Source organism: Sminthopsis crassicaudata, chromosome 1 (assembly GCF_048593235.1).
Source record: "Sminthopsis crassicaudata isolate SCR6 chromosome 1, ASM4859323v1, whole genome shotgun sequence".
Lineage (NCBI taxonomy): Eukaryota > Metazoa > Chordata > Mammalia > Dasyuromorphia > Dasyuridae > Sminthopsis > Sminthopsis crassicaudata.
Window position 1 is genome coordinate 148,893,633 of NC_133617.1, and position 25,390 is coordinate 148,919,022.

At 37.4% G+C, this 25,390-nt stretch overlaps 2 long non-coding RNA genes across 2 annotated transcripts in view; one reads left to right on the top strand and one right to left on the bottom strand.

Moving 5' to 3' along the window:
• The window catches only part of LOC141543803 (uncharacterized), a 123,808-nt gene that overhangs the window by 82,035 nt on the left and 16,383 nt on the right, over positions 1–25,390 (bottom strand). The gene's annotated exons all lie outside the window — the stretch shown is intronic.
• On the top strand, positions 2,751–10,585 carry LOC141553043 (uncharacterized). Its single transcript, XR_012485265.1, has 3 exons — positions 2,751–2,895; positions 6,748–7,059; positions 8,761–10,585. It is a non-coding gene; the product is annotated as an uncharacterized LOC141553043 (long non-coding RNA).

The window sequence follows — 25,390 nt, forward strand, 5'->3', positions numbered from 1 at the left end:
GAGTCTGAGTCATTAAAACTATAAGAAACTGTGTAGAGTGAGAAGAATTCAAGTAACTATAGATGAAAAAAATAGAGGCTGAAGATCAATAGCTATGTTACCAATAATAGGATCATAGGATCATAGCCTAATAGCTCTTTAGAGATCATCTACTCCTATATCCTCAATTTGCAGATAAGAAAATTGAGGCCCAGAGGGAATTAAGTGACTTAAACAATGTCATACTGGTCAATGAGTGGAATAGCAATGAGTTGTTCAATCCATGAACTACAGGCAATAAGCCTGAAGAGTCTTATTGGAACTTATCTCTTAATTAAACAGTTTCATCTAGGAAGTAAATCCCAGGGTGGTGATTGTGAAGATCAATAAACCATATCTAATGGAAGAGAGCCAGGTGGATTCCCTGGCTAGTAGTTGGGCAAGTTCCTTAATCCTATTTGCCTCAGTTCTTCATTTGTAAAATGAGCTGGAGAAGAAAATGGCAAATCACTCCAGTATCTTTGCCAAGAAAACTCCAAATGGGGTCACAAAGAGTAGGACACAATTGAAATACTAACTATAAACCGCTAGACAAGCCTCCTGTCTCCAGATAGAATGGCCCTGCTTAATACTCTGTTATATCATCAGAAAAGGTTGCTCAAGATTCTCTGGCCTATTGACCTTGTTACTTTATCACAAAACCACATAATATTAGAGCTAGAGGAAACTTTGGAAGTCAGAAAAAAATGCAATTTCTTCTCTGCCCTACTCTTTTCAAAAGGTGAATTCCTTTTCTATAGCTTACATAATATGCCCCAAAAGTCCTTGAATTCCTATAATTGTTCATAAAAACTCCAAAGCTCTCAGCAATAAATTCTAAGCCTTAAAATGTCATCTATCATATAGCCCCCCACACACACATATACACCTAATGTCATTAAGTCATAATAGATAAGAGTATATTGCAAAGTGCCAAAAAAAAGCTTCATAAAAACATACTGGCCACTGAGATCTCCTCTGTTCTATGATTCTAGTATCCCTAAAAAACACATATTAACACATCATCTCAAATATCTATAAAATGTCCACAAAATTATAATACTTTTCAAGTGCTATTCAACCAAGTTAAATTGTCCATCAATCTGAGTCAGCCCTTAGGGAGAAAAAAGATTCTTCTTATTCTCACTATCTGACTTTTTTTCCTAACCTTTTTTTTTTTTTTGAATTGTTATGTCCAACGGTCTCTCTATCCTGCACTCAGAAACATAAGCTATTATTAATATTTATTAAGCATTACACTAGTCTAGGGGAAATAGAAATTTTAGATAAGATAGTATCTGTGTTCATGGAGCAGAGAGGGGGGAAATGGGGAAGAGACAAGATATAGTCACAAGTAACTACAATTCAAAATCATATAAATGTACCAGAGAGTTGCAGTGAAGTCTAGGGTGGAAGTGCTGGGGTGGTGAGAAGGACATTTCCAATTGCAGTAAGCAGAGAATGCCTCCTAAAGAAAATAGCATTTAAGATAGATTTTCCAGGGTAATAATAACATTTATATAGTATAGCATTTATATATGTACGTGTGTGTGTAAATACACATTTATATAGTCCTTCAAGTAAGTGTCTGAGGTAGCATTTGATCAGGTCTTCCTGAATGCAAATCCAGCATTCCTGTCACTTTGACATCTATTTAGAATTAGAATTAGAACTTAGAATCCTTCTAGTGCAATCAAATCCACAATTATACTGATGAGGACAAGAAGAAAATCAACTTGTCCAACATTATTCAGGTACTAAGGGGAAAAACTAGGATTCACCCAAGATCATTAAGTCTAAATCAATTACTTTTTTCTGATTTACAATTCTGCCTCTGTAATTGGGAGGAATCCAATAGGTAAAGTAATAGAAGGAAGGATAGTACAGATATTAGGAAATGCAAAAGTAAAGTACCTCAATCAATCAATAAGTGCTTTTAAGTACTTATGTCCCAGGCTCGTTCTAAGAAAGGCAAAAGTAGTTCCTGCTCTCAAGAAGCTTATATTCTAATGAAGGAGACAACTGAAACAGATATATAGGAACTATATAAAGAGTAGATAAAAGGTAATCGTGTGAGGAAGTGGGGTTGAACAGCCTTTAGAAAGCAGTTAAGTATCTGGGGTGAAAATAGTCTGGAGTATAGAGTGTGTAAGAGTATAATGTGAAATTAAGCTGTGCGAAGGTACACAGATCTAGATTATGGAGAGCTTTGAATGACAGGCAAGATTTTGAAATTTTCTCAGTAAGACAATTGTCACTGTTTGTTCTTGATTTTCTAAAAGGACAGATGACATCATGTACAGTTGATGTTTTAACTTGTGTGTGAGTTTGATTTAAGACAGTTGTCACCCTCTCTGTGTCTTTCTGTCTCTCTTTCTCTCCTATCTCTCCCCCTCTTTCTCCTCTCCCCCTCTCTATTTCTCCCCTTTCTCTTCCAGAGCCACTGAAGCCCAGTGGCAATTCATAAACCAGGATGATGGGGGATGACTCTGGGTTCAGTAGATAAACTTGGTTTCTTTGAAGTTTGACCAAGCTACAAGGGCTCTTCAATGGCTGTTGGAACAAATTGTTCTTATCTGCCCATTCTGCTGAGGAAAGTTTTCACATGCTTGGGGGTAGATATCTACCTAAATCACCCTGTCAGTTACCCTCACCCTGGTTTAGCCTGTTTTCCCAGATGATTTTTATAGGGGCGTAGTCAGTACACATGCTATAATTTCTTGGAACTACAAATGAAAAGAAGAGGGACTGTAGGGAGTCACTGAAGATCTATTTTCTAACCAAAAGTTAATACAAGGCCATTTGAGTGAGGTTTGGAATTCCAAGATATAATAAGAAGAGGCACAAAGCATCAGGAAACAGAGAAAGTAAAACAAGGTACTGCTTCTTTTTTTTTTTTTTTTTTTTTTGGACAGGAAATACACTAATTTGTAGACCTTGTTTTGATCTGGAAACTCAAGGGATTTGAGCTTGACCATAGCATCTTCATTAGGGATGTTACCAAAGTCCTTACATATAATGAGATCAAAAAAGAGAGTAATCTGGCAAGATATAAAAATGATTTAAGAAGGATATCTGAGTGGATATGGGAAGACTGTAAAGATTCCATTGCTAAGTCAGATGGATAAGCATGAGAATATGGGCAATAATCGAGGGAATGAAAGTAAGTAATATTTTGAAGATGGAAGCAAATGACAAAATGATATAATATTTGTAAAGTACTCAGGGCAGTATCTTGCACATTTTGTTATTGTTGAGTCATTCATTTCAGGCATGTCAAATTCTATTATCCCATTTGGGATTTTCTTGGCAAAGATACTAGAGTGATTTGCCATTTCCTTCTCCAATTCATTTTACAGATAAAGAAACTGAGGCAAACAGAATTAAGTGACTTGCTTAGGGTCAGACCAGACCTGAACTTAGGAAAAAAAAAACTTAGAAAAAGGAAGCTTCCTAATTCTACTGTATCCATAAACCCACCCAGATACTCTAGCGTAGCACATAGTAGTTGTTTAATAAATGTCTGCTTCTTTCCCCTCTCTCCTGTAGTATTGACAGTACTTGTTAATCTACTAGATATGGGAACCAAGAAAAAAAAGAAAAGATAAGCTAACTCCCAGATTTCGAAGCTGGGAGATGAAATGAAAGATAGGGGCACTGTCAAAAATAGTGTGGAAGATTTAGGGCAAAGATATGATAATTGGGTTTGGGCCGTGTTGAGTTTGGGAGAAAAAAAAAAAGATGCAGGTGGAGATATTTTATTTTATTTATTATTATTAAAGCTTCTTATTTACAAAATATATGCATGGTTAATTTTTCAACATTGACCCCTGGAAAACCTTCTGTTCCAACTTTTCCCCTCCTCTCCACCTCCTCCCCTAGATGGCAGGTAGTCCAATACATGTTAAATATGTTAAAATATATTTTAAATTCAATATATGTATACATATGTATACAGATATCTTGCTGCACAAGAAAAATCGGATCTAGAAAGAAAGTAAAAAAAAACTGAGAAAGAAAACAAAAATGCAAGCAGACAATAACTGAAAGAGTGAAAATGTTCTGTTGTGTTCTACACTCAGTTCCCATGGTCCTCTCTCTGGGTGTCCATGATTCTCTTCATCACTGAACAATTGGAACTGATTTGAATTATCTCATTGTTGAAGAGAGCCACATCCATCAGAAATGATCTTTCTATAGTCTTCTTGTTGCCATGTATAGTGATCTCCTGGTCCTGCTCATTTCACTTTATATCAGTTCATGTAAGTCTCTCCAGGCCTCTCTGTATTCATCCTGCTGGTCGTTTCTTACAGAACAACAATATTCCATAACATTTATATACCATAATTTATTCAGCCATTCTCCAATTGAGGGGCATCCATTCATTTTCCAGTTTCTGGCCACTACAAAGAGGGCTGCCACAAACATTCTTCACATACAGATCCCTTTTCCTTCTTTAAGATCTCTTTGGGATATAAGCCCAGTAGTAACACTGCTAGATCAAAGGGTATGCACATTTTTGTTTTTCTTCCCTTCTTTCTAAATCCACTTTTTTCTTGTGCATCAAGATAACTGTATAAATATGTATACATATGTTGTGTTTAACATATACTTTAACATATTTAACATGTAACCTGCCATGGGGGGGGGGAGGAGGGGGAAATTTGGAACAAAAGGTTTTGCAAGGGTCAATGTTGAAAAATTACCCATTCATATGTTTTGTCAATAAAAAGCTATAATAAAAGGGGGAAGGGCATGCACAGTTTGATAACTTTTTGAGCATAGTTCCAAACTGCTCTCCAGAATGGTTGGATTCTTTCACAGTTCCACCAACAATGTATCAGTGTCCCAGTTTTCCCACATCTCCTCCAACATTCGTCATTATCTTTTCCTGTCATCTTAGCCAATCTGACAGGTGTGTAGTGGTATCTCAGAGTTGTCTTAATTTGCATTTCTCTGATCAATAGTGATTTAGAGTGATTTCAGATGACTAGAAATAGTTTCAATTTCTTCACCTGAAAATTGTCTGTCATATCCTTTGATCATTTATCAATTGGAAAATGGCTTGATTTCTTATAAATTAGAGTCAATTCTCTGTATATTTTGGAAATGAAGACTTTATTAGAACCTTTAACTGTAAAAATGTTTTCCCAGTGTCTTGCTTCCCTCTAATCTTGTTTGCATTAGTTTTGTTTGTACAAAAGCTTTTTAATTTGATGTAATCACAATTTTCTATTTTGTGATCAATAATGATCTCTAGTTCTCCTTTGGTCACAAATTCCTTCCTCCTCCACAAGTCTGAGAGGTAGACTATCCTCTGTTCCTCTAATCTATTTATAATCTCATTCTTTATGCCTAAATCATGAACTCATTTTGACCTTATCATGGTATATGGTGTTAAGTGTTTTGATACTAGTTTCCAATTTTCAGGTGGGGATATTTTATAGGAATTCTATAGATGTAAAACCAGAGTTTAAAAGAAAAGATTTTTTAGTGCTGAAATGGTATTTAAATTCATGGGAACAAATGAGATCACTAGGGAAGCAAGTGTAGAGAATCTCAAGATAGCATCTTTACAGTCATCCTCTATTCTTCACTCCATCTCATCATCCCCTTGCCAAGTCTTTCTGATTCTCTTTCCCCATCTCTTGAATTCATCCTCTGAAGATACAGTCCCTATGAAGTCCCAAGATAAGCTCTTAGATTTGGCACATAAGGTGTCTTCTGGTGATGAGACAGAATTCAGATGGAAAGGCTTTGAAGATGGGATAAGTGGCAAGGAGATGGGGCAAAATTCATAAACATCTTTTTCTAGATGTTTGGGAGTGAGGGGAAAGAAAGTGGTGAGTGAGTATAGCACAATATAAATATGAGCTGTTATTCGCTAGATGATGATGATGGGTCAAAAGAGAAGAGAAGAGAAAAGAGAGGAGAAGAGAAAAGAGAGGAGAAGAGGAGAAGAGAAAAGAGAAAAGAGAAAAGAGAGGAGAAGAGGAGAAGAGGAGAAGAGGAGAAGAGGAGAAGAGGAGAAGAGGAGAAGAGGAGAAGAGGAGAAGAGGAGAAGAGGAGAAGAGGAGAAGAGGAGAAGAGGAGAAGAGGAGAAGAGGAGAAGAGGAGAAGAGGAGAAGAGGAGAAGAGGAGAAGAGGAGAAGAGGAGAAGAGGAGAAGAGGAGAAGAGGAGAGGAGGAGAGGAGGAGAGGAGGAGAAGAGGAGAGGAGGAGAGGAGGAGAGGAGGAGAGGAGGAGAGGAGGAGAGGAGGAGAGGAGGAGAGGAGGAGAGGAGGAGAGGAGGAGAGGAGGAGAGGAGGAGAGGAGGAGAGGAGGAGAGGAGGAGAGGAGGAGAGGAGGAGAGGAGGAGAGGAGGAGAGGAGAAGAGGAGAAGAGGAGAAGAGGAGAAGAGGAGAAGAGGAGAAGAGGAGAAGAGGAGAAGAGAGAGGAGAGGAAAGGGGAAGAGGAAAGGGGAAGGGGAAGGGAAAAGGGAAGGGGAAGGAGAAGGGGAAGAGGAAGGGAAAGTGAAGGGAGAAAGAAAAAAGTTTTGAAGACCTGAACTTGTTTGGTTTAAAGATCTCCCAGAGATAAGGAGCCCATTGGGGATGCTCCTAAGGATGGTGGTAGAAAGGAGGCATATCGTAGCTTCTAATTTTAACTATTCTTAACAACTAGCTGCTAAGCTCAGTTGTTTCTGCCAGCTATAAGAGTACTAATGCTAACAGCATTCTCTAAATTTCAGGTGCCCAAGGGCAAAGTTCTTGTTACCCACCCTACCTAGTTTGCCAATGTCTTTGACTCTTGTCAAAGGAATTTCAAGCTTCAGTGAACAGCTGAATGGAAACATGGAGACAGGAGCCCACAGGCTCTAAAAAACCTGGCCAGCCTTGTCTTTAGGCTCTCTCTCCACATATCTATTACAGTTGCATACAAAAATCAACACAAATCTCTTGGCACTCCTCTCCCCTCATCACTGCCCAGGGAGCCAGCAATCTGCAACACCAGCCAGCCCTGGGCTGGACACCTAGCAACAAAGCCTTCCTGGAAGTCACATGTAAGTGATAAGAGAAACCATGCCCAAAGTCCATCCTACAGGAAAACCCAGCTCCTGAAAGAGGTGCAGGGAGCAGCTCCCGACTGTCTCAGTGATCACAGCACCAGATAACAGCGCTTATGAGGTACTTTCAGGTATTGACTAGAGCTATTGACATCTGCAGGTATAGAAGGTGATCCTGCAGTGAAGCCATCTGCAACTTTTTTTTTTTAATTTTTGGTGCCATGACAGACAGAAGCCATACTTGTTTGTTCAAATAGTTTTTTAATCCATTCTAGAAAATAGAAAAGCTGCCTGTTGCAGCTTTATTTAAAAATTTTCCTTTCTTTCTTCTTCCTTCCGTCCATCCTTTCCTCCTTTCTGCTTTCCTTATTCCCCATGTTTCTTTCTTTACTCCTTCTTTCCTTTTTACCTTGCTCCTTTCCTTTCCTTTTCTTCCTCCCTATTTCCCTCCATCCATCCTTCATTCCTTTCCTTTCTTCCTTTTTTTTCTATTTCCATTCCTCCTTTTTTTTATTTCTTCCTTTCTTCTCCATCCCTCTTTCCCTTTCTTCCTCCCCTCTTTCCCTCTTTCCTTTACTCATTCCCTCTCCCTTTTCCTTCCTCTCCTTCCCCTTCCTCTCTTTTTTCTTTTCTTTTCTTTTTTTGGAGGTGGAATTGTTTCCCACTGTTTTTTCCTATTCATTACCAAGAGTTATAAACTCACTCAACCACTAGAAGGTGCTAAATAGGAAATTTTCATTTAAAGGAAGACAGTGGACCAGATTATCTGTCCTACATGACTGATCAAATAAGTCTCATATTCAAGAACCAATATGTTCTGAAGCTGCTTTTCTATCATGAAGATGTGCCTTCTACTTACAGCATGTTTAGCTAATTCTATTATCCCGGCTGTCCTTAGTGATATGAAACAGATGGTTTATGAGCAGAAATAAACATGAAAAAGGGAAAGAACATCAAAGACAAATTGTCTATGAGAAACCATATGCTGAAAGAACCCCACAAATTATGGGATCTAATCTCTGTGGTTATTGAGTCGCTGCAGTCAATTTTAAAAATTCAATTAATTTGTTCCATATGTAATTGTAAACATTTCCAAGGGCTGAGCTAAAAGTAGTTTAGTTGCTTGCTCAGTTTATTAAGCAAGGATCATATCATCACAGATTTAGGGCTGGAAAAAAACTTGGACATCATCTAGTACAACATACTCACTATACAGATGGGGAAACTGAGGCCCAGAGTGATTTGACCAAAGTCCCACAGAGCTAGGCATTGCATCCAAGTCTTCTGGCTATAATTAACAATAATAACAACAAAATATTTTATTTACCTAGCACTTTAAGTCTTACAAGCCCTTTACATGTCTACTTATGGAAAGATTCTGAGGTTTAGATTTAAGAAGTTAGAGTCAAAAATGACTTTTTTCCCCCTGAGGCAATCAGGGTTAAAAGACCAGGTCAGAGTTACATAGCTAGTGAGTGTTGAGTGTCTGAGATTTGAACTCAGATCCTCATAACTCCAGAGTCAGTGTTTTATGTGCTGTAACAACTAGCTGACCCCCACTTAACTCCTAAGGAGCAAAAGGACTAAGTTATGTCAGAGAAGGGAGATACTGAGGACATTTATTGCCTCTCTTGACATTTTGGAGCAGAAGGGAGTCTCAAGAAATGGCTAGTTATTTTCCCCAATCTCTCTTTCTAGTGCCTGCTTGTGAAGACAAACTAGGCCATCTTTTGTCTCATTTTTAAGTAGCCTCTAATCACTGAATGGGTGTTTTCTCAGACAAACTGAGATCTTGGAAAGACTCGAGCTTAAAAGCGTTTCCCATTGCATCCAGGGCCATTGTCAAACCTCCTGATCTATGTCTTCCACTGGACTTCAGTGACTCTGGAACATGGAATGAAGTTGATGACTTTGCACAGATCTGCCTCACTTAAATCCAATTTATTTGCAAGTCAACACATTACCCTCCTGGTGTCATTGGTCCCCTTCTAGAATGAAGATCGAACAATATAATCTGCTGTTTCATTACCCAAATATTTCTAGTAAACGGAATTTTGCTTTAATCAAAAAGAAGGGAGGAATTATATAAATATAGATATAAATATAAAGTTAGGCCTCTGCCTAACTCCCTAAATGTTAGGAATTCCCTAAGGAAAAAGTAGAGAGATTGTGACTAAATTAAAAATAAAATCAACTTCCTAAAATCCAAAAGGAGGAATCCTGGTGGACTTTAGAAGCTATTCTATTGCCCCCTGTGTTTACAATGAGCTCATTATTCTAAAAAGTTTAAATTGTAATTATTATTATTTTCATTCTTCTTATCTTTTCAAGTGGAGTTCAGATATAAACAGTCCTAGATTAAGAGCATTCTCTGAGGAATCATCATTGTATGTTACCCTAATTGACATTCCTTTCATCTTCCATTTCAATACTTGCCCCCAGTACAAACACACACTTCATGAACTAAATAGGCTGTGATGCGAAGGAATCACCATTATTGTAATATTGGCCATCCCATGGAGCACTGTGAGACAATGGCCAAGATCCAATCCTATCCTCATTTATGGCCAGTATTTTATTCTTATTAGCTTGTTATAAATAGCCCAAGTATATAGGTTATAGATTAAAAACTCTTCTCATTCAATGAGGATCTTTTGATCCAGTTAATTTGTATCCACTAGTACGTTCTGTCTCATCTCTCTGGATTGGAAGTTTGGTTCTGCCTTTTTGGTCTTTGTATGAATTTGGACAAGTTTCTTGAGCTCTCTGGGCCCCAACACTATTCTTTAATAAATAAGGGCTTCAAATTAGATGACCCCTAAGTTGCCTGAAGCATTAAATTCTATGAAATGTACTTGAGTTATTTCTATAACAAAAACTTGGCAAAGCCACTGTACCCATGTTTAATTTTATTTGTTTATTCCCCAAAATTCTTTTCTCTCCCTTCCTTTCCTCCCCAAATGTGCAAGTTGACAGTGGGAAATTTATGGCCTGTGAAATTTTGTATTCTAGATATTGTACCTGGGTTCCCCACAAAGACATTATAAAACTTTAATCCAAAGTCTGTCTTTCAGAAATCAGGGACATCTGTCAGAGATACATCATCCTTATGGAAATTTAGCTTTTTTAGCTAAAATTGTCTTCCTCTTTTAGCATCTCAGGCAGCAGAAAAAGTGTAATATAACCTGTAAAGCATATAAATCAGAAGCCAGAGTCAGCCCTGGGAAGCTTTTTTTTCCCCAATAATGTGCCCTGAAACATCCCCCAGCCTCAAAGGAGAGGTGAGAAAACAGGAACTATGATTTTATCAAGATAAATGAAAAGGATTCCTTCTCTCTGCCTATGGACCATTTATCTATATAGCAACTTGTGTGTTAATAAGAGAAACAGTAATAATTGTAGAGAATATGCCCAAAAGGAAGCTGGTGAAGGTTGTTAATCAGGTAAAGGAATGAGGTCTGTGCTCCGGCACTGAAGATGCCTCTCTCTATAGGAGTAAATAAAAAATTCTTCACTGAAGTAAGAGATGACTTTGTTCTGTCTTCCTTTCCCTGGGCACTCATTGCTTGGCTGACTGACATCATAGTAAGAATGATTGAGTGATCCATAGTGATTCAGCGCAGCCCAGACTCTAGGGTATCCTGGTAAATATTTAACAGCTAGTTCTCCAGAAGAAAAAAAACAACAAAAAAAAAATACAAGTCATACTTTTAATTTAATCTGTTTTATTAACATTTTCTCCATCATGTTCTTAAGTCTAAACTAGATTGTTAAATATTCCAGTAAGTCCAGAACCAAATTAAAAAGTAATTGAGAGTTGTCAAAGTATCCATTCATATATTTTGAAAATAAAAAGCTTTATTAAAAAAAGTAATTGAGAAAAAGTTAACAAAATGTTTAAAAATATAATAGGATATATTTAATGTTAATATTTGGTTTTCTAACTCTAAGCTACCACCTCACACCCTATCAAATTGGCTATTATGACAGAAAAGGGAAATATTGGATGTTGGAGGGGATGTGTAATCTTTGATCCAGTAATATCACTGCTAGGTCAATATCCCAAAGAGATGATATAAAAGGGAAAAGGACCTATTTGTGAACTTATAGCAGTTCTTTTTGTGATGGCTAAGAATTGGACATGGAAGGGATGCCCATTAACTGGAGAATGGCTAAACAAGCTGGGCATATGATTGCAATGAAATATTATTGTGCAGTAAGAAATTTCAATCAAAGTGATTTCAGAAAAACCTAGAAAGAATCACACGAATTGATCCATACTGAAATGAACCGAACCAGGAGAACTTTGTACATAGTAATAACAATACTGTTCCATGAAGAACTGTGAAAGACTTAGCTATGCAATGATCCAAGGCAATCCTAAAAGACTAATGATGAGGTGTACTATCTCCAAAGAAAGAATTGATGGTATATGAGTATAAACTAAAGCATTTTCTTTCAATGCTTTAAATAAAGATTTAAAAAATAATGCAATAAAGAGATTCATGTTAGGAAAAATTTTTTTTTAATTTTCTAAGTCAATAAGTAGCCCACATTCTTACATACTGACATCATTGGTCTGGGATTTAGACAATCAATAAAACAAATCAAGACTTGATTTGTAGTTAGCTGATTTCCAAGGTATAAATACTCATCCTGGAAATTTAATCACCAGCTCTCATGAGCCAGTAAGAATAGGGACCAGCACAAACCTACCTGGAGTACACTCTTAGTCTAGATTTATGAAAACAAAAGTGACTTGGAAAGAACCAAAGCTGAGAAACTACTGGTAGGAGAAGGCCATACAGAAATATTTGCATCAAGGGAATCACTTGACTCTAGAGACTACAGCAGCTGAAGGTAAAGTGGTAAGGAAGTTCTGGGCCAAGATGGAAACGGCAGAAATATGGGCTGACAGCAAGGGAACAGCTGAGGTAAAACTGAGAGGAGGAGTTCCAGCTCAAGTGGAACAACTCCTAGACACAGAGGAGTTCCTGGATTCTGTTGAGGTCTAAGCCAAGTCTCCTATAATGATGCTTCATCATTATTGGAGGCTTAATATGTCCCCATAACTCCTACCCTGGCAAAGGAACCCCTTCTCACGGAGTTCCCCCCACTCTGAAGCCAGAAAGGCTGTGAATTAAGATCTCTGTAGAATACCTCTCTACATGGTACAGTGGAAAAAATGCCGTCTCTGCAGTCTAGAAAAATTGAATTTGAATACCATCTCTTATATTTATGGCCCATGTGATCTTGGATGAGTCATTTAACTTATGATTTCACTTTTCCTTATCTATAAAAATTGGGATTGGACTAGACTTTCTCCAAAATCCCCTTTCTAGATCTATGATCCTATAATCTGTATCTTTCACTTCTAGTTTTCTCTGTACTTCCTTTAACTTCCCATCTTAAACATCTCAGAACTCAAAATTCATTCTCAGATTAAGAGGAATCAGCAAAAAGATGTTCAGGAATAGGAGAGAAGGAAGAAAAGATGAAAGGAAAATAATTGAAAGTCAAAGTGAAAATATATGCTCTTATTTCTAGAGCTGGACAGTTAGTCCAATCCCGTCATTTGAGAAATCGGAAAACTGAGGCCTAGGAAAATAGAATGATTTATTTAGAATTATATGTTTGAGGACCAGGATTTGAGCTCAGACTCCGAGTTTGAATCCAATATACTTTCCACTGTGTTACCCTAGAAAAAGAATAAATTGGAACTTAAGAATATGTGCAGCTAAGTAGTTCGTTGGATAGGACTGGACCTGGAGTTAAAAAAATCCTATGTCACTTCAGACATTAGCAAGACACTTAACCCCTATTTGCCTTAATCCACTGGAGAAGGAAATAGCAACCACTCCAGTATCCTCACCAAGGAAACCCAATGATGGACAGAGTCTATGTCCAGAGTCCAGAGTCATAAAGAATCAGGCACATCCAAACAATAATGACAGTGGCTGGAACCAAGCAGGAAGGAAGGAAGGAAGGAAGGAAGGAAGGAAGGAAGGGAGGGAGGGAGGGAGGGAGGGAGGGAGGAAGGAAGGAAGGAAATAGGCATTTTTATAGTACCAGACATGCTGAAAGCTTTACAAATATTATCTCATTTGATCTTCACACAACCTGTCCAGGTAGGTTTTATTATTCATCCCCATCTTTCCCCTAAATAAAGGAGATAAACAATAGTTAAGTGGCTTGTCCAGGATCATACATAGTAAGCCTTTAAGTCTTGTTTTCTTGACTTGGAATACAAAACAAAAAGCAAAAAAGCTGAGATTCCAGGAGCTTAGGCTCCTGAGCCTATGGAGCAAGGCCACACTTAGGGGGGAAAGGGGGAGGGGGTGCTCACTGCTTTACACAGCTGGAAAGCATGGGCACTGCAGAAGGAGGAATAGACCAGATGGCTTTTAGAATCCCTTCCAGCATTTTGTCTATTGCTAGCCCATTGTGAATAATGGAGTTTGTGCACTCTGCTTATTGACTGAGGGTCTGTGAAATCCTGCCACACTTGTATAAATGTCAAGTAAGCATGATGGTGCCCATCAGCTCCGGCTCCTGGGGATCACTGTTTGGGGTTCCCAGAGCTAGTTCGGTGAGATGTAGTTCATTCAAATTCACAGAACATAACATGAGAACATATTGCATGCCAGCATACCAGAAGGCTCACGTCGCAGCTCCCAAGGAGATTGCAGCGTTCACTTTGCCGGCCAGGACTGCGGTATTTTTTTTAGGTCAGAATTTTGATCAAAAGCTGGATTTGCTTCTAATTCTACACAAAATTACATTCTCTATTCCAAAGGTCCCAGTGTCAAGTCTGTGCTTATAATTCAATATTTTTCAGGATCTCTGGTTTTTTCTCTGTCAGTCCTGCAACCCTTAGTGAACAGTCCTCAGAACAGGCTCCCTAAAGCACGAGTCTGACTAGATCACATCCATCTGCTCAAAGCTTGCTTCTAGGAAGAAATATAAACTGCTGAGCCTGGCATTCAAAGCCCTGCTCAATCCAGCTTCTCGGTCTTATTTCTTGTGTTGCCACTTTGTTCTGCTGCTTTCTATTCCTTGAGTTTAACTTTTTTACCTCAAATAGACAAATCCCTCTAATACCCTTCTTCCTCTCCACCATCAGAATCCTTGCTGTACTTCAAGGATCAGGCCTTCTAGTTGCTACTTTCCTGTCCCCTCCTTAAATTGCTTTGTATTTACTCCTGTGACTTCTTTCCCCCCCACAGCAATCAAGGTTAAGTGGCTTGGTCAGGGTCACACAGCTTGTGTGTGTCTGGGGTCACATTTGAACTCAGGTCCTCCTGACTCTAAACACTGAGAAGCTGTCCCTAGCTTAGCATACAGCAAGCACTTAATAAATATTTTCATTCATTCAAATATTGCTTCAATTTCTTACGTACATATATTATCCTCCCACAGAATACTGTAAATTCTTTGAAGGCAGACACTATCATCATTTTTTATTTGTATCCCCAGCATTTTACATTACATGACTTGCACAGTCATACAGCCAGTATTTGCCAGAGACAGGTCTTGAGCCTCATATATTTGCTACCAAGGCCATCTCTTTTTTCACTCCATCACACTGTCTGCTGAGGTAAATGTTATAGACATTAGTCCCAGTTTGTAACCGAGAAACCGAAGATTTGGAGAAGTTAACAGACTTGACACGGCCATGCTAGTTACTTTTGGAAACAAGATGCAAACCCCATACTCTCCTGGGGTCAGATAGAGAGAGAGAAAGGGGGAAAGGGAAGGAAATAAACAGCTGGTCTGAATGATGCTTCTGCTACTAAATACCTAAAAAGGCAATGGGTTCATAGGCACCTCAGCTGTCATTTTGTTACTTTCCCCTTTAAAAAAAAAAAAGAAAAGAAAGAAAATTAGGTTTAGAGAGAGGAAAGAACGTGTCCAATGCGATACTAGTAAATGGTAAAATCGGAATTAAACTCAGATTCTCTTAACAATAAACTCTATTCTCCTTACATCATGCTGCCTCTCTAAAAACAAACAAAAAAAGAACAAGTGATATTCATGCTAGAAAACCCACATAGGATCTTTCTGAAGCATTTTTTCTGTTCCCTTTTCCCATCCATCATGAATCTTTAATCTTCATTGCTCCATTGTTAGTAACTTGGCAAGAAGGAAAGACTGACTAGTCCCTTTCCCTGGACACTAGCTCATCCCTGTCTCCCCATCTCTCTCTTACTTGTTTCTGGGTAGTGAGTCAGGGAGAGAGGTGGAAGAAGGAAGACAGATCCCAATAAATTTCTACCACTACCATTATGTAACAAAGTTTGGAATGCTACTCTCTGATTTTCCTGCCAGTTTCAGTAGTTAATTAATTACCCTATACAGAAAGAGAAGGGAAAACAAAATTTATTTCTTAATCTCCATCACTAGAAATCATTCCCCCTACAAAAATATCAGATTTCACAGAGAAATTTGTTGCATTATCATTTCATTATTTTACATTATAATTATTTAGATATCAGCTACAGAGTAGTAGATTGTAAGCAAGTATTGTTTTAATCTAATCCACATATTTTCTTCCTAATACTGTGTATGAAATAGGAAAGGTGGAGAGAGAGACAGAGAAAGAAAAAGAGGAGGAAAGGAGAAGAGAGAGACAAGAAGAGGGGGAGGGAAGGGGAGAGAAAGGAAGGAGAAGGATTAAGGTAAGGATAAGAAGAATAAAGGAAGGAGAGGAAGAAAGAGAAAGACAATGAAGAGGAAAGAAAAGGAGAGAGAGAGAGAGAGAGAGAGAGAGAGAGAGAGAGAGAGAGAGAGAGAGAGAGAGAGAGAGAGAGAGAGAGAGAGAGAGAAGAGAAAGAGAAATTGAATTGTCTATTGTCATCCATTTGCTTGTGCATATTACAGTATTTCCTGCAATTCTAACTTGCTAAGCTAATGCAAATCAACAGAGAAGCCTAATAATAGAAGAAGAGAGAGAGAGATAGCTGAGAGGATAGAGTGAGAGGAAAGCAGAGTATATTTATGTCCAGTCAGTTAAAAGAGAAGAAGATCAGTAAGTAGATTTAGAAGATAAATGATTAGCTTTTCTCATCTCAATTCCTAGAACTTGGTATATTCCTTACTAGATTTTTTAGGTAAACAGGTAACCTAATTAGCTAATGCGTGTGTTGGAGGTGTGGCCAACTTTGCTGGTAACAAAATCACACCTAACTTCCCCAAATATATTTGCTTTCAAAAATGATGTTAATATTTACTAGTTTCCAGACTATCAATATGATGGCAGGACAATGGATAGTTTAAGCCCCATTAGACATACAGGTTGTGTAACTCTGAGCAATCACTTAGCCTCTTAGTGATTTAATTCTAAGCAATTATCTAAGACTATATTATTTTTTTAAAAAAAAAAGCAGTCTGTAATAATAGAGGATATTTTCTCACTCAAGAGTTTCCCTATATGAATGAAATGATGGATCCAGTCCCTATCTCTTCCAGGTCTTCCCACATCTTATTTAGCGATAAATATAGTCTTCACTAAAGAAAAAAAGTAGAAAACAATACTACTGTTGTGCTAGTAATTAAATAAAACAAAAAGTCCCTGTACTCCAATAGATCTTTTATCATGAAATGATACTGATCAGAACCTGTCTCTGTTCATTCTGTGTAATTCTTGTTTATATGTTCCTATAAAACCTACCAAGAAAAAATAATTAATAAAAATATCTGTCAAATTTTCTTTAATATTGGTATTAAAAGAAAGGATGTTTTAAATAGATGAGGATAAAACACTAAATTTGGGGATTTTTGAATAATAACCAAAGAAGACAGGATTTTCAGGGACAAGAATAATTCATGGTCTTGGTTCTTAATGATCTTTAATCTCTATTTCGAATTTTTAGTTTATGGAGGCCTTGTACATGATAAGTAGTAAGAACCCCCACTCTGTATTAGGATCAAATTTACCTCTTGCTGGTATTAGATTTGTCATTCTGTCTCCCAACATAGCCCTCCAGTTGTAACCTGACCAAGGCAGAGTAGTAAGGGACTGTTTATTTCTTTATTAGTAAAAGTTATCACTCTTTTAAAAATACCTCAAATCACTTTAGTTTCTTTGGTTACCATATCATATTGTTAATTCATGTTTTACTTCCAGTCCATGCAAGCCCCAACATCTTTTCCAATTGTACTGTAATCTAACAATACATTCTTCATCTTCCTTACGAAACCCATTTCTTGAATTCACGGCTGTCTTTACATTTACTCCTATTAGATTTTATCTTATTAGATTCATTCTAAGCTTCTAGCCTGTTAAGATCTTTTTGAATCCGGTCATCTACAGTGACTGTCCTTCCCTCTTGATTTAGTGTCATCTGTGAAATTGATAATTATATTATCTATGCCTTTATTCAAGCCATTAAGAAAATATTAAATAGCACAGCGCTATCCTAGCACAGATGCTTGAGCTGCTTCACTAGAGATGTTCTTCCAAGTCAAAGTTAAATAATTAATGGTTTCTTTTTGAGTCCAGCCATTCAACGTTTTCCAAATCAATATAATTGTGTTATTATCTAGCCAACTTCTTTCTTTCTTTTCTGCAAAAATAGCCTGAGACCCTTTGTCAAAACACTTTGATAAAACTTAGGTAAGCCATTTTTATGATATTCTTCCTAGATGCTGATTTAATAAGCCTGTCAAAAAAAGAAAGTAGAGTTAGTCTGGCATAACCTGTTCTTGTGGAAGCCCTATTGGCTCTTTGTGATCACTGCTTCCTTTTCAGATGTTTACTGACCATCCTTTTAATAATACATTCCAAAACTGCCAGGAATCAAAGCCAAGCTTATTGGCCTACGATTTGCAAATTCCATTTTCTTCACTTTTTTGAAAGTTGACACATTTGTCCTTCTCCAAACTTGTGGTAGGGTGGTCTTTCAGTTCTTCGGGATATTTTCAAACCTAACTGATAATAGCTCAGCAATCAAACTTCCTTCCTATGTGCAGTTTAGTAATGTCCTTTCTAATACATAGCTAAAATTGAACAAAATATTCCAGATGTATTTTGAGTGAGGCAGAGAGTAACAGCATTATTGCTTTCCTAATTTTGGACATGTGCTTAATACTTCCTAAAATTGTATTCACATATCTAAACACTCCTGGCTCATATTGAGCTTATCATCCATTAAAAACTCTGAGATCTATTTCAAATTAGTATTAAAGTATCTACCCCATCTTGAATTTAGGAAGCTGATTCTTTGAACCCAAGTGTAAGGCTTTATAATTGTCTCTATTAAACTTTATCATATTGACTTAGTTTTAGCTATGAAACTTCCTTCTTTCCTTCCTTCCCTTCTTGTTTTCCTCCTTCCCTCCTTCCTTTCTTCTTATCTTCCCTCTTTCCTTCTTTTTTTCCTTCTTTCCTTCTTCTCTCCCTCTTTTCCTTCCTCCTTCCTTTCCTCCTTCACTCCTTCCCTGCCTCCCTTTCCCCTGCCTCCCTCTCTTCCTTCCTTCCTGCCTTCTTATCTTCCTCCTTCCTTTTCTTCCTCCATATCCATCTAGTGAATGATCTGGGCAATAATTTAATATTTTCCTAGTACCGATCCTTTCTAGTTACTTAATGTTTAATGTCCATATCAAACAAAATAGGCTAAATGACTCATTATTCTTGATTCCTTTCAAAAGCAATATTAAATGGCTAAACTCAACATCCATGACTTTTAAGACATATATTCTGCTCTTAGAAACCTTAAAATTGGGGTTGAGGGTAAGTGAGAGCAGAGTTTCTCCTTTATTACCACTGATTTGTTCACAGACTAGATTAGTATTGTCAGGACTCAGTTCAGTATCTCACTAAAAAAGTTTGAAGATCACCTAATAAAAATACCTCCTTTAATATATGAAATTACTCAACAAATAAGTATAGAACTGGGTGTAAACTTGGATTTTCTGCTGGAATCTTTCCATTCTGCCATACCATTAACTCTATCCTAAATAACAAATAAGCAAACAAACAAACCTCTGTGTCTGAGTCTGCTCAAATTACCAACCTTTCAGCTATTGGTTCTCTCTCCTGACTTTCTCATTCCTTTCTCACCTGCCACTTTGTATATGAGGAAGGAAAGTGACTCCCCATAGTCTTCTGAGTCAAGGTCAAACTGTTTTGCCTGGTATTCAAGGCTGTCTACAATCTGACACTATTCTACATTAAAAACTTTATTTTACATTATTATATCCTCTCTGTTTCAATCAAACATATATGTACTTGTACATATATGTACAAGTTATATGTACTCTCCAAACATAATTCCTTTTTTCCGTTCTTATTCCTGTTGTTGTCCTTGGATGTCCTCCCTCTCCCCTTTGATGAATTTTTACCCATCCTTTAAAGTACAATTCAAATGCCACCTGCTCCTAGAAACTTGCCTTGATTCTGCCTTCCCACTCCCCATCATTAATGACCTATCCCCTTTTCTGTGCCTCTTTAATGGGATTGTCATAAATTATTTTTATTACAGTGATTTGGGTTTGTATTACTGTTGTCGTTGTTTGCTTTTTGTCCTTGAAAAAGACCATCTTCTCCACAACTCATTGAATCATAAGGACCCAGATTCAAATTGTCATTTACTAACTTTGTTATTGTGGGCAAGGGACTTAGTTTCCATGAGCCTCAATTTCCTCATCTGCTACAAATTGAGGGGGTTAGACTGATTCCCCAAGTCCTTTCTCTCTCTAAACTGGTGATTTTATGATTATATTGCATTTCTCCAAAAGTCCTGAATACAAGAGGAGCTTATTTAATATAGTAGGCATTTGCTGAACTCCGAATTGAACTCTGGGGGAAAAAACAGGTGGAATTATCAGAAAAAAGTTTGTTCCAGGCAGTTTGGGAGGGAGATTCCCCCAAAATATTGGACTGCTATTCCTCCAACATACCTCCCCCATTGCATTCCATCCCCACCCAGAGCTAGATAGGCCAGGTGGCAGCATTTCAATGAATGAGTGAATAAATAAATGAAAAAATTTATTAAGCACTTACTATGGCAAAGCACTGAGCTAAGAGCTGAGTCTCTGCCTCTCAAGGAGCCCACCTATAATAAAAAGATAAAATATAGCTAAAAGAATGATTATCAAGACCAAATAAAATTATGTATTCATTCCAGTGAGAAATCAAAGTTGACTTAACATGAATTTGGATTAACCTCCATGAGTCTCTTGGATTCATTTGTAATGTAGAATGTCTAATTCTTGACATTCCACATTAATCAGTGCCAGCTAGCTCCCTGGCATTGATCCTCAGCATTTAGAAGCAGCCCACAAATGGCTTTCTATTTCATTCTCTTACAACCTCCCTTCTCTTCCCTTATTTCCTCTTTTTTCTCTTTTATACTCTTCCTCTGCATCTCATGATTTTCTTCCTTATCAGTCTTAATCTGCCCAGCATTAAACTATTCGTTTTGCCTTCTAGCTGTTCCCAGCCTCCTTCACATGACCTAGGACACAAATAGATAGAAACAACATCAAACAGTAACCACTCAGCCCCTATCTACTTTGATCAAATAAAGCTCCATCTGTAAATATAGTTTTGTCTATTAGAATTAGGCAATATGGTTGCATTTGTCCAAGAGATGAACTTTTCAAGATTGTTTGTTTTAAAATTCATTGCGGAACTAAGTACAAGTCCTAGTTAACATTTTCTTTGACTTCAATTCAAACTATTGTTCTGGAAGAATTTGTCAGGAAAAAAAAATCCACTTTAAACAGTAATGAACAATGCACCTATTAGTTGCCAGTGCTGGACAGAGCCATAACTGAGAACATTTTTGCCAGCTTGGCTAAAAACATCATGGGGACAGTCTGATTTTGGATTCAGTCATCCCCAAAGAAAAGGAAATCTGATTCCAGATGAGGTTTAGGAGGAAGGTGAGCGAGAGACCCCCCAGTGACAAGACCCTGGAGATTTGAGGGAGCAGTGTCTTTCCATAGTTATGTTCAGGCGCAGAAGTTTATATATGTTATGATGTGCTGAACAGCCTGGAGGTCATTGGAGCTGAAGACTGGCTTTCCATAGAATAGTAAACTTAGTTTTGATAAAACAAAAATCAAATGGGAGCCAGGAGGTCTAGGAGAAGGAACTGAATTCTTCAAAAAATAACCAGGAGCAGTGAGTTAGCTCAGGCTGGAGTGAAAACACATAGGAGACATTCCATCAGAGTAAGAGAAGGGTTTAGGCAAGAAGGACCCTGGACTTAGGGCAGGCTGCATTCTGGGGGTGGGCAGGGGTAAACAGACTGAGCAAACTGGACAAAAGTTGTCTTCAAAGATAAAATGTATACCTAAGCTAGTATGTGTGGAGTCTGCTGCGGTTATTTTTTGAATCATGTCTGATTCTGTGACCCCATTTGGGATTTTCTTAGCAAAGATACCAGACTGGTTTGTCATTTCCTTCTCCAGCTCATTTTACAGATGAGGAAACTGAGGCAAACAGGGTGAAGTGACTTGCCCAGGATCACACAGTTTATAAGGGTCTGAGGCCAGATTTGAACTGGGGAAGATGAATTTTTCTGACTCCAGTTTCGGGGGCCTAGTTGTCCCTAAGAAAGGTTGGGGAATAGAAGTTCCTGAAGTCAGGACCACAAACAAACTCAAGTCCTTCGGAAATGACTGAAAAGAGAGGAAGCTATATTGTAAGGCTGCCATGTCAAGTGAACTAGCTCATGTGTGGTCAATGTCTGCTCCATTGATCCACAGAGGATGCAGGAAAGGGCAGGGGACAGAGAGTCACCAAGTAGGTCTCTTCCTACTTAGGGCAAAGTAGGGCACATAACCAGGACTGATGGGTGGGAAAGGGAAGGAGAAAACAATTTCATAAATAACAGAAACTAAAGTGAAAGAATGATCATAAGATCAAACACTTAGGGTAGAGGAACGAGAAGGACCCCAGAAATCATCTCCCCCAACCCTCTCATTTTACCCTGGAAAAAACTGCTGCTCAGGGAAGAGAAGTGATTAATCCAAGTTCATACAGAGAGTGAACATCAGAGATGGGATTTGAACCCAAGATCTTTGATTTTAGAACTAGTACTGTCTTCACTCTACCATGCTGGTTTTTGTCAGGGGTTAAGAAATGGGTCTTTGATATTTGTTTTGTTTGTATTTTTCTTGTTTGGTTTTTGTTGATTTTAGTTGTTGGGGGGGGTTGTGTTTTTTTGAAAGGGCACAAAGGACAAAAGCCTGAAATTTTTCCTCATCTCGCTGCATTTTGGTCAACACACATTTGTGGCCAACCTCCTACCACCTATTCAGTGAATAAAATATTTTGGAGTCTATATGTGCAAAAAAGTGACATTCCATAAGTAATTCTATCCCTGTGCACTACTGGTCAACTCTACATTAAGATTTATAAAAATAATTTATATTATGAGGGAAAATCCAAATATGAAGGAACCCAATAAGTAATCTAAGTTTTCAGGCATTCATGAGGGGAAGAATGGAGTCAGAAGATAGAAGACCAACTTTAGATACAGGAAGATATGAGTTTAAATTACTTTTCAGTGTCTCTGCCAAACATTTAAAGCTATCAGCAGCAGAATAGTTGTCTATCACTCGGAGATATACCACAGCATGCTTGGCTAAGATGACAGGAAAAAATAATGATGAAAGCTGAAGGGGATGTGGGGAAAACTGGGACACTGATACATTGTATCTACATGTGCAAAAATGTTTGTGGCAGTCCTTTTTTGTAGTTTCAAGAAACTGGAAAATGAATGGATGCCCATCAATTGAAGAATGGGTAAAATAGTTATGGTATATGAATATAATGGAATATTATTGTTCTATAAGAAATGATCAGCAGGATAGTTTCAGAGAGGCCTGGAGAGACTTATATGAACTGATGCTGAGTGAAATGAGCAGAACCAAGAGAACCTTGTTCATAGCAACAAGATTATGTGCTGACCAATTCTGATGTCATGTCTCTTTTCAACAGTGAGGTGATTCAGGCCAGTTCCTATGATCTGCTCCCAGAAAGAGGACTTGTGGGGATTGAATATGGATTACGATATACTATTTTTACCTTTTTTTTGTTGTTTGCTTGCTTTTTGTTTTCCTTCTTATTTTTTTTTCTTTTTGATCTGATTTTTCTTGTGCAGCATGATAATTGTGTATATATGTATAGAAGAATTGCACAGATTTAACATATATTGGATTACTTGTTGTCTGGAGGGGGGGTGTTGAGGAAGGGAAGCAAAAAATTTTGGAATGTAAGGTTTTGCAAAGGTGAATATTGAACATTAACTATACATATGTTTTGAAAGTAGAAAGCTTTAATTAAAAAAAAAAAAAAAAAAGATTAGTTGACTTTCCACGGCAGGAGAGCCAATGAGTTCCTAATAACATTGACATTCTAAGTATAGAGAAAAAAATCAAAGCATGAATAATGCCATATTATGAGCACTTATCAGTCTGGCAAGTGTTTTTTCTCTGGCAAATGTTCTCTCTTGGGAGCTGGGTGATGCAGTGGATAGAGGGCTAGGCCTGGAAGTCCTAAATTCTACTATGGTTTCAGTCTTACACTAGGTGTGGCCCAGAGCAAGACCCACTTAACCCCAGTACTCAGTCAGTACATCTATAAAAAATGAGAATATAATAGCACATACCTCACAGGTTGTGATGAAGATCAAATGAGAAATTCATAAGGCATTTAGCCTTAGTACAGAGTAGGCACTATATAAATATTAGAAATTATCACCTAATTGGCTACCCTACATCCCCTGACCATACACAAAGACTCCATAAGCATTTACTACACTACTGAATCTGGAGATTTAACTGTATTTTCCATTTATTATTGGTTCATAATAAGCATATTTATAATATAAAGCAATTTTCTAATAAGTGAAAGTTATGTATTTACATAATCCAAAGAAATTAAAAGTAGTCATCAATATAAAGACTTGTATGAACTGATGCAAAGTGAAATGAGCAGAAACAAAGAAATACTATCCACAATATCAGCAACATTGTGTGATGATCAACTATGTTTGACTCAGCTCTTTTCAGCAATACAATAATCCAAAACAAGTATAAAGGATTCAGGAAAGAAAATGCTATCCATAACCAAGTAAAGAACTGATGTACTAGGTCAAATCAAAACATATTTTTTCACTTACTTTATTTTTTTGGTGTTTTTCCCCTTTAAATCTGTTTCTTTCTTTATAATTGTGACTAATATGGAAATATATATTTTATGATAACATATATATGTTATATATGTATATATGTAGTTTCATATATAAACTACATCAAACTGACCCACCATCTTCAGAAGAAGGGAGAGGAGGGACACTAAAAACTTTAGAACTCAAAATCCTGTAAAAACTAATGCTAGAAATCATCTTGACATGTGACTGAGGGGGAAAGTAAAATACTATTTTCTAAAAATCAAAAATATAAGAAAAAAGTAGTCATCAAAGGAATATAAATTCCCTGCCATAAATCAAAGAGATCTGCTGACTTAGACTACATTTTAAAATGACTATTATTAATGTTGCCTCATAAGCATTTTTCAGTTCACTACTTGGAATGTCAGACAGCAGTGCCCATATGGAATTTGTAACATGGCAGCAGGAAGCCAGTGCAGTGGAACTCAGAGCAAACAAATGGCAATAACCAACCATCCTTGTAAGAGTGTTTCATAGAATAGATGGCCTTTCTACCGTGTTTCTAAAGGAGTGTCTGAAGGACACGCTGCTCCTGTCACATCAGTGAAAATAGGATAGAAAAAATATATCCTGCTGGATATACACTACAGGGAAAATCAAAATCCAGTATTAAAACGGAAAATAAAAGATGCTGCTCAATATTTTCTACTTCACCTGTCACTCTCTCCACTAGATTAAAGCAAGCAAAGCCTGGGGGCACTTGAGGAAGAGGCTGTGTGAATTCAGATTTCAATCTGTAAAGTGAAGTATCAGTCACAGTCAGCCTAGAATTTATAGTTTACTATGTGCCAGACACTGTACTAAGTCCTAGGGATGCAAAGAAATGCAAAAAAATAATAATTCCTGCTATCAAAAAACTATAGTTCAATAAGAATCTGATGCGGGGGAAAGCATCAATTTTAAATTCAAGAAAACTGAATTACAGCCCTATCGTCACTATTCATTAATGGGCTCTTTTTAGGATCAAATGAGTTAACATATATAAAGTACTGTCCTTGTAGTTAAATAATGTTAGCTATTATTATAATTCACTAAAATTAAATGTATACCATCCTCCCATTCACCCAGGCTTGAAACTTAAGTACCACTATCCACTCCTCTCATACCCCACTACATCCCTTTTCTACTTTCATTAATCTCCC